The sequence below is a fragment of the Eurytemora carolleeae genome, unplaced genomic scaffold (genome assembly GCF_000591075.1).
Source record: "Eurytemora carolleeae unplaced genomic scaffold, Eaff_2.0 scaffold470, whole genome shotgun sequence".
In the NCBI taxonomy this organism is placed as follows: domain Eukaryota; kingdom Metazoa; phylum Arthropoda; class Copepoda; order Calanoida; family Temoridae; genus Eurytemora; species Eurytemora carolleeae.
This window is the reverse complement of record NW_019402183.1, coordinates 180837-190702: the sequence shown is the minus strand read 5'-3', so window position 1 is coordinate 190702 and position 9866 is coordinate 180837. Positions and strand designations below refer to the sequence as shown.

General features: G+C 32.3%; 1 long non-coding RNA gene across 1 annotated transcript; it reads right to left on the bottom strand.

Annotated features, from left to right (window-relative positions):
- Nucleotides 1-5251: 5251 nt before the first annotated feature.
- On the bottom strand, nt 5252-8881 carry LOC111718188 (uncharacterized). The gene is made up of 3 exons (XR_002769002.1): nt 8838-8881; nt 7776-7853; nt 5252-5270 (listed from the first exon to the last, which is right to left on the bottom strand). It is a non-coding gene; the product is annotated as an uncharacterized LOC111718188 (long non-coding RNA).
- Nucleotides 8882-9866: the final 985 nt, after the last annotated feature.

Below are 9866 nucleotides of genomic sequence, written 5' to 3'. Positions count from 1 at the left end.
CTAAAGTGTTAAACTAGAGAATCACTAAAGTGTTAAACTAGAGAATCACTAAAGTGTTAAACTAGAGAATCACTAAAGTGTTAAACTAGAGAATCGCTAAAGTGATAAACTAGAGAATCACTAAAGTGTTAAACTAGAGAATCACTAAAGTGATAAACTAGAGAATCACTAAAGTGATAAACTAGAGAATCGCTAAAGTGACAAACTAGAGAATCACTAAAGTGATAAACTAGAGAATCGCTAAAGTGACAAACTAGAGAATCACTAAAGTGATAAACTAGAGAATCACTAAAGTGTTAAACTAGAGAATAACTAAAGTGATAAACTAGAGAATCACTAAAGTGTTAAACTAGAGAATCGCTTAAGTGATAAACTAGAGAATCGACATTAAATGCTAATTTCCGCGCAGCGCAGTAAAACTCTTTCCAAAAATTGGTTTGGATGGAATCTCCAAGTTAAAATTATCTAAAAAGTCAGCAAAATAGTTTATTTCCGGAGGACTGAAGTATAGCTTATAAGCTTCAGGAGAAGCTGAGGTTTAGCTTATTAGCTCCAGGAGAAGCTGAGGTTTAGCTTATTAGCTTCAGGAGTAGCTGAGGTTTAGCTTATTATCTCCAGGAATAGCTGAGTTTTAGCTTATTAGCTCCAGGAGTAGCTGAGTTTTGGTTTATTTGCTCTAGCAGTAGCTGAGGTTCAGCTTATTAGCTCCACGAGTAGCTAAGCTTGCAATTGTCATCTTCGTCCAATTCTTTAGCTGTTTCCGGCCAGGAGGCTGTGTTTTTGGCCATGATTTATTTTCTGTCTGGGGTCACCACTTTAGAAGTACATTTATTGCTTCTAGTTGTATATACATGATAAATAACGAGTATATAAAAGGAGAAGAAGTTGAGAAGGCCTTCTCTGGGTCCAGGATCCGACACTATTGATTTACGGATTTCATAATCCTCTTTTGGGGATTTCATCTTCTACAAGTTGTACTTAGCTTCTGACAGATAAACTTACTAACTTGACAAGGAACAAGAATCATAAAAACTTTAGTGAACATGAATGAAAGAAAAAAGATTAAATAAATCCGTACAGTCGTCTCTGAAGTCTCATCCTTACATCTTTCTTGAAATTGCTAGTCTTTGGCTCAAATATTTTGTTGTTTAACGTAAAACTTTCCTATGAAGGAATTGAGTTTTTGCCACAAACTCAAATTTTCTAATCCTTATATCTTGGCAAACTAATGGTGGAAACCCTTGATATTTCAAACTTAGGCTATTTGATCTAACAGAATTCATAGTTTGAAATATCCAACGTCTACGAAATCGGATTGCAAAGATATTTTTATTAGAAAATCAGAGTTTGTGATTAAGACTCAATTCTTTTTTCGTTTTTCGTTTTATAAAATATTTTTTACCTGATGAAGAACTATGTTTTCTATCATTCTTGTAATGCAATATTTTTTTCATTCAGTTTTTTTTGTAATTTAGCTAAAAAATTGTAAGCCATAATATTAGATTAATTATCTATACATAAGTTTGTAAGTATGAGTGTATGTCAAAAAAATGTTTTGTCAAATCCACAATTAAATACAGAAATCTGCGAAAATTTACATTGTTATTTTTATTTATATATTTTTTATCTATGCTAAAGTTCAAAACATGCATGCCAACGAAAAAAACACTAAAGAAGAAACAATTTAAAGCTAAATTTACTGAACGAAAGAGGTATGCAAAGTACCATGGAAGAATAGAAAATTTATGCGAGAAATATGGTTTCCTACTTCCTTTACATACATTTTTTTAGAGTTTTCTTGTTTTCAATATTGCATTTTCAACTTTTGGAAAAACAGATATTTTTTATCTGTTTGGTGTCGTGCATGGGGCCAACTCCCTCTAAAGTTTTCATCATTTAACACAATGTTAGACATATTAAGCAATGCTATGACATTTTCCGATATTCATTAATGTATTTTGATTGGAAAAACACATTAAAAAATGTCTATATCTCGAGTAAATGTTAAATGTTTGAAAGGAAGACGACATTCGATGGGAAATATTTTTTTCCTTTGCCCCCTTTAAAATACATTTCAGAACTTAATGCGTATTTAAGACATGTTATCTGATAATTTTTAATGATGATTTATCTCTAAAATTGTGTTGAAATGGTAAAAACTTTAGGGGGAGGTGTTTCCATGCAAGGGAGTTGCCCCCATGCACTACACCGGACTTATGGTTCATCTCTTGTGTCTTGTCAACACCAGATAAAATGTGAATTTCTAATTTGTTGAAATCAAAAACAGAAAGCGAAAGCTGTGTAAATTGGTTTGAATAAAATATGTTCCTGATCAAAGTCTGTATCTAGATCTGTGGCAATATCGTTGATCTCTACCATAACCTCTATAGATCCTGGACTGGTCTTGTTCGCCTCGTGCGCATTTGCCGCACTCTCTTTAGCGGGAATGTCGTCTATCTGAAATTTATGATTTAGAATCCATATTTAAGCATTTAAGTCTTGTTTTGGATCTTCAAATGCTCCACAAAATGCTGAGAAGTTTCACATATTTTAAGGTTGTTTTTTACACCATGATCATAATACACTGACATGCAATGACGTGCGCGATTGCCATTTTTCAAAAGAATTAATCTGTTTTGGTTTTATAAACAAAAAATTACTTTTATACCAAAAAAGTCAATAGAAAATACAATGATGATTATTTTATTTTACCTCTATATCAACAGCTGGTATATTTTACCTCTATATCAACAGCTGGTATATTTTACCTCTATATCAACAGGTGGTATATTTTACCTCTATATCAACAGCTGGTATATTTTTCAGTTTCTGTTGTTGAACAGCCAGAGGGATGGAAGTTTTCCTGGCCTGCAGATACACATTTTAAAGGGATAGTTTGCGATTTTGGTAGTTATACTGAGGTTCCTTAAATTATATTTAAAGGGACTGTGAGCGTAATTTAAGTGACTCTTTGCATGCAAAGAGGAGAATGCCTATTTTACAACTTTGTAATTTACACAAACGGCCCTTTAAAAATGGAGGGTCACTTAAAATTACGCCTTCAATTCCTTTAATCTTGATTCACATCACATATATCTTAATAAGTTGGACTTAGAAAGGTGTTAGGTACTTTCCCAAAGGCATTTTCCCAAGGGCGACTTCTCAAGTGACAATTTCTCCAGTGGCAACTTCCCAAATGTTCATTTTCCCAAGCAGCAACTTCCCAAAGGTTAGGTTAGGCCCTCTGAGGCGCCGCTGGCTGAAATGGGGGAACGAGCACTGCGGCTAGGACAAACTTCGGAAGTTGCCGGTTGGGAAATTGGACATTTGGGAAGTTGTCAATTGGGAAAAATTCTTTGGGAAAGAACCTAACATTGTAGGATCGTGTATTTGAGTGCAAAAAATCATAGAACAAACAGTTAAGAAATTGATAGTCTATTAAAAATGCAAAATGTCATATTAAATTATTGCTTTCCAAACCTAAAATTTTCTGAAGATTTAATTGACTTAATTGATTATTTATAAAATCCCAAAAACTTAAATAAAATAGATCCAATACAAAATTCCGATGACAATGAAATAAACACAGTTAACAGTTGTTCATATCTTTCATTCTTCTATAAACTATTAGCTCTCATATTTCAATGTCTTACATAAACACTAAACTACAAACTAAAACTGCAATTGCGAATTTACTAAACACAATTTTGCGGATTTTGTTGCATTTAATTTGATGAGATTTTATGGTTAGATAGAAATTATGTATTTTTTAGGAGTAAAAAACGTAAGCGAATATTGTTTTGCCAAAAAACTTAAGAATTCTCTAAGCTTAAATAAACCAATACATTTGTATTGCGTAAAAAGTATAACTATAGACAAGACGTCACCAATACAACTTTTTTTAATCACACTGTACATTTATGGGCAGACTAAGAACCATAGAGAATAGAATATATATGATAAGATAAGATAAGATAAGATAAGATAAGATAAGATAAGATAAGATAAGATAAGATTAGATAAGATAAGATAAGATATAGTTTATTGCTAAAAATTCTAAAAGTTCTGATGTTACAAGCAAAAATCTGCAACCTTTTTTATATTTTTTGCATTATGGCAATTAGTTAGGTGGAGATTAGCTATTTGCTGTTTTGGGTATTATCCCCACCTAATTGATATTTTAAAACGCTTACAATATAATAAATATTACTAGGTTTTGAAAATTTACAATAAGTCAGGGATTACTAGTTAAATTTAGAGAGACCGAGGTGCAGCATAACAAAACAATTGATTTCTCAGATTTAAAGTTTAGTACGTTTAACAGAATGAAATTAAGCATGTTCAATTATCTAAACATTTATATTAATTTTTTGCAAGAATAACAAGAGAACAAGAGGGTTAATTGCCCTTTGATATGCAAGCGTGAAACTTTTTTTGAATATGCCTAACGAGGCACTTCTTTTTAAATCAAGTGGCAGATTATTTTTTATCATATTTTGCGATTTTTTAAAAGTGTTGTTAAATAAGGAGGGTAGAAGGTTTTTCGTGTATTTCTACATAAATGTTGCTTGATTAAAATCAGGATCAAATCATTGAACTTATGGATTTAATACTTAAAGAAAGGAGGATCCCTATGTGAAGCTGTTTTCGCTTTATCAATAATTCTAACTGCACGTTTTTGGAGCAAGCTAGTTTTTCATTTCAGGACTTTTATTTCTCCCCCAGGCTGCAATTCCATATTCTACAGGTTGTGGCTAAAAAGTTTAAAATTCTTCTAATTTCCTGGCAGACTTTAAATGTTTAAGGATGAAATACTGAACTGATGTGTTTCTAGACTTTAAAGTTTATTGTTTAACTCAAGCTCTTCAAAGTATTGACAATTATGAATTCGATTTACAACAGAACCTTTCAATTATACAAGCGTGGAGTACTGTACACTCGAACCTCAAGTTGCCTGGAACTCAATTTTCAGCCATAGGAATAAGGATATCACGAAATTTTTGCGTGAAGAAAGGTTTTAAGGATACCGTTGTAAAAACGACAGCAAATTAAAATTTCGTTCACAGTCCCTGTAGTCTTTTCTGGTTCATCTTCAACATTTTCAGCATCACATTCAGTTAATGGCTCCTCTTTCACATGTTGGCTCGAATCTTAAAGATATACAATTTTAAATTCAGTTAATGGCTCCTCTTTCACATGTTGGCTCGAATCTTAAAGATATACAATTTTAAATTCAGTTAATGGCTCCTTTTTCACATGTTGGCTCGAATCTTAAAGATATAAAATTTTAAATTCAGTTAATAGCTCCTCTTTCACATGTTGGCTGGAATCTTAAAGATATACAATTTTAAATTCAGTTAATGGCTCCTCTTTCACATGTTGGCTGGAATCTTAAAGATATAAAATTTTAAATTCCATCCTATAAAACAGGGTGTCCCAATAAACTTGGGAATTTAGCGACGATTTTGATATCGTCTTTGTAAATGATTTTTGATTTAGTATTATGATGCCTAATATGAAAACTATAATCTGTCTGCTAGAGTTCAGAATTTGCAAAGAATTTGTTTGTTTATATTTTTATTGCATACTGTGTTGTACATAACAATTACAGAGATTCGTGTATACAAATACAGTACAGTTGTTTCTCTTCACTGTTTATCTTGCAGAATTCTTACAAAAAAATCATACAACGTTTTGCAGGATAACAAAACAGTCATTTACTTTTTACATAAAATATCAGACATAAATTTATTTTGACCATTGAAATTAGGTAGCATAACACTATTTCTTTACAAAGACGATATCGAATTTCGTCTCTGAATTCCCATGTTTATTGGGACACCCTGTATATACCCTTTGCATAAAAAATTGAAAAAATGGTTCATATCTAGGAAGTTTAAAAAACATTCTAGTGTAAGCCGTTTTTAAGTTATAAAGAAAAACCCAAGTCCCACNTGTTAATAACACACTACCTTACAATTTTCTGATGCAGTATTAAAAGTTAACGGCAATTGTGCGTCAATTTTACAAATATGATTGATGAAACAATAATCACAAAATAGCCATAGTCCAGCCATTTCCAGCATGTGGTCTGCTTTTTATGTGCGTTTAAAATTACCAGAGATATCAAGAATTTGTGTTAGTTTTCATTTTATTTATTAAACCGAAAATTTTATAATTGTGAATGAAATCATTTAAATACTTTAATTTTTAAGGCACAAAAAAAGGCAGAACACATTTAGGAACATACAGGCTATTTTTTCATTATCGCCTTATCACTCATATTTATAAATACAGGGTTACCCACAAAGGATGAGTATTTAGAGACGACTGTGTCTGTAGTCTGTACAGGGTTATTCTTGTAAGCCAAAAAGGTTTATTTCTGTGCTAAATCATTTAGTAAAAAATCTAAATACTTAATTAAATGCAGAAACCAAAAAGCATGCTTTAATTTGTCATATTTTTATAGTTTTGGGTCGTCTTTATAGTCTCATCCTTTGTGGGTAACCCTGCAGTATATGCCCTAGAAAACAGCGACGTCGCGCAACCAGTCCCAGAGATAGGTCAGGTTAGGTTGGGATTACGTAGAATTACCAAAATGGTCGGAACATGACCAGTCCACTTAGATCGCGTTAGGTCGGGTTAGGTCAGGTTACAACAGATTATATAACTGGTCGGGACATGACCAGTCCCCGTAGGTCGAGTTAGGTCAGGTTAGGTCGGGTTAGGTCGGGTTACCTAACTGGCCTCATACTGATCTTAACCTTACTAGTCCACTTAGGTCGGATTTGGTCAAGATTGGTTGGGTTACGTCAGGATACCTTACTGGTCTGAAAATTACCAGTCCCCGTAGGTCGGGTAAGGCCAGGTTAGGTCGGGTTAGGTTAGGTTAGGTCAGGTTTAGTCGGTTAGGTCAGCTTAACTAACTGGTCTCATACTGGTCTGACAAAGATAATAAATTAGTCTCTGATCTATGGTTAAGTGTAGGATAATTACGTAGAAATAGTTTGGTCATTTAGATGTCAAAAGTTTGGTCATTTAGATGTCAAAAGTTTGGTCATTTAGACATCAAAAGTTTGGTCATTTAGATGTCAAAAGTTTTGTCATTATGACGTCCAAAGTGACGTTTAAAGATAGGTCGTGAGGACGTAAAAAAAAGTGTGCGTTTAAGGTCCCTGCAACGTCCTCAACACCTAAAAGATGACGTCCATGGACGTCGCATTGGTAATTGATGACGTCCCAATGACATCCTTTAGACGCGCGCCCCTGGTTGATAGGGATTCGCTTCTTCAAATTGGAATTTTTGAGAGAAAACAAAAGACTTTAAAGAATGATATTAAATGGGACGCTCTGTATCTACAGGGTGTCCCACATCATACAAGATCGGTAATCGGTCTAAATTACGATTTTCGGGACTAATCAGAAAAAATATAAAGAAGAATCAATCACTTTGAAAAATTTCATAAGGCTAATATAAGAGTTATCTTGCGAAAAAAAACTAGTTTTTTAGGGTATTATTGTTTTATTTTGGCGCTAAAACTTGAAGATAATCTAATATGATTGGACGCTCTGTATATTTTACTTTATTTACGTTTGAGAAAATTAGGCGGACGACGACATTTATTAACACCATTTAAAACATCTGTGAGGTTTCAGAGGGTTACACACAAAGGAGGAAACATTCCACAACGTGTTTACAAAGTTATTTGAAAAAAAAACAACAGGTGAACAACAACGACAAAATTTAAAATTTCTAAATATTTTTCTTTTTTAACCTGAACAATTATTTGTGGAGTGTTTCGTCTGTGCTTGGTTTCAGGTTCCACACATTCACCAGAGGAGGAGGCAGGGGCCTGATAAATATATTTTTTATTTATATTTATCTTTTTTTATTGATATGATGTTTTATATATGATTTTATCTGAAATGCTTAGATTTGAAATGTTTTTTTTAGATTTTTTTTGAAATGTTTTATTTCGATATTTGTTTTTAAACGTTTTGTTTTAATAAGTTTCATTGATTATTTTGTAGAAGAAATGTTAAATTTGTAAAGTTTTTAAGCGATTATTTTTAAATGTTTTGTTTTGATATGTTATGTAGGAGATATGTTGTATTGATATGTTTTGTTTTGATATGTTATGTAGGAGATATGTTGTATTGATATGTTTTGTTTTGATATGTTATGTAGGAGATATGTTTTATTGATATGTTTTGTTATGGTATGTTATGTAGGAGATATGTTGTATTGATATGTTTTGTTATGATATGTTATGTAGGAGATATGTTGTATTGATATGCTTTGTTTGATATGTTATGTAGGAGATATGTTGTATTGATATGTTTTGTTTTAATATGTTATGTAGGAGATATGTTGTGTTGATATGTTTTGTTTTGATATGTTATGTAGGAGATATGTTGTATTGATATGTTTTGTTTTGATATGTTATGTAGGAGATATTTTTTGTATTGATATGCTTTTTTTGATATGTTATGTAGGAGATATGTTGTATTGATATGTTTTGTTTTGATACATTATGTAGGAGATATTTGTATTGATATGTTTTGTTTTGATATATCTCGTTTGATATGCTTTGCTTTGATAAAATCAGAAAACTGTGAAATAGGAAGACATTATAGCAATACTTAAGTGCATTTAATGTTGTTACAAAGCAAAAAGATATATTTTAGTAACTTAAAAAATCAAGTTAAAAGGGCTGTTTACAATTGCTGTGTCTAATGTTCATTGGACTATCTAAAGTCATAACTTGCGTCTGAAGGTCGTCTTTCTTTTTCACACTTTTCTGATTTCTGTTTTAAACTGAAAAATTTCAAATCACCTGAATTACTATTTTGACCGTGTTGTTCTCATTCCCCGTCTTGAAAACAAACATTATTTCATTAATCATTAAACTAGGATTAAAGGAACACGACATTTTATGTAACCCTCCATTTCAGAAAAGAAAGGCATGTCTTATTCACAATGGTCCCTCTGAAATCTTCATCTAATCAATTATTTAGAATAAAAAGTCGTTTATCTGGTTTAAAAACATGGATGTCTATTTCATAATTGATCTGACAAAGATTTGATGGGTACCGTTGAGAATTGGATTTGATGGGTACCGTTGAGAATTGGATTTGATGGGTACCATTGTGAATTGGATTTGATGGGTACCTTTGTGAATTGAATTTGATGGGTATCATTTGAATAGGATTTGATGGGTACCATTGTGAATTGGATTTGATGGGTACCATTGTGAATTGGATTTGATGGGTACCATTGTGAATTGGATTTGATGGGTATCATTGTGAATAGGATTTGATGGGTACCATTGTGAATTGGATTTGATGGGTACCGTTGTGAATTGGATTTGATGGGTACCGTTGTGAATTGGATTTGATGGGTACCATTGTGAATTGGATTTGATGGGAGTATCATTGTGAATTGGATTTGATGGGTACCATTGTGAATTGGATTTGATGGGTACCATTGTGCATTGGATTTGATGGGTACCGTTGTGAATTGGATTTCATGGGTACCATTGTGAATGGAACATGCAAGCAATGAATTTGTCTAGAATCAGTTCTTTAATTTAAAGAATTTATGAATATAGTTTCACAAAACCATTTTTAAACAATCTCAAATTAACAGAACAAACCTTTTTGAACAATATTGCTAAAAAGTTATTCACAAATGACTGGACTAAAGGCTTTAATGGGACGGACCGGCTATATAAGGTAGTTGAACTGAGTATGCAGTGTTGTGGAAAACTTCTTTCGGGGTCATTCGAGACATATTAAACTTTTTAAAGATCTAGCTGTAAATCCTGAGTTTGAGCGCAAATTCGACGTTCAAAACTTCTACTTTG